Genomic DNA, 770 nt, shown 5'->3' with positions numbered 1-770 from the left:
CGCCCATTTAAAACTGAGATGAGGAGGAATTTCTTCTCTCAGAGGGTTGTAAATCTGTGGAATTCTCTGTCCCAGAGAGCTGTGGAGGCTGGGTCATTGAATATATTTAAGGCGGAGATAGACAGATTTTTGAGCGATAAGGGAGTAAAGGGTTATGGGGAGCGGGCAGGGAAGTGGAGCTGAGTCCATGATCAGATCAGCCACGACTTATTAAATGGTGGAGAAGGCTCGAGGGACCAAATGGCCTACTCCTGCTCCTATTTCTTCTGTTCTTCTGTGCTGCAAGATTTTACAATTCTAAATAATTTGTTTTTAAATTTGACCAAGGAAAAGGAATTTTAAATATGTAACTTGAATAGAGCTGTCAATCAAATATATATATGTGTACAAACAACAACAGCAACAACTTGTATTTATGTAGCGCCTTTAACATAGTGAAATGTCCCAAGGCGCTTCACAGGAGTGTTATGAAATTAAAAAATTGACATATACACACACACACACACACACACATATATATATATATACAAACAAAACAACAGGATGTTAGTATTTGAATTGAATGGCTTGGCTGTTCTCTTGGATATCTGACACCGGAATCATGGTTATATTCTGTGACTATTGTGTATCAAAATAAGCTGGACAGTTTTCTGTGAGTGAACTTGTTTTTTTTAACCCTATTTGCACTGTGGAAAAAACAACAATCCCGTGGCAAAATTGACGAGAAGCTTCCTTTCTGTCACAGGCACAGCCCGAGATCAATTAGTGGC

This window comes from Pristiophorus japonicus, chromosome 8, assembly GCF_044704955.1.
Source record: "Pristiophorus japonicus isolate sPriJap1 chromosome 8, sPriJap1.hap1, whole genome shotgun sequence".
NCBI lineage: Eukaryota > Metazoa > Chordata > Chondrichthyes > Pristiophoridae > Pristiophorus > Pristiophorus japonicus.
This window is presented reverse-complemented; position numbering follows the sequence as displayed.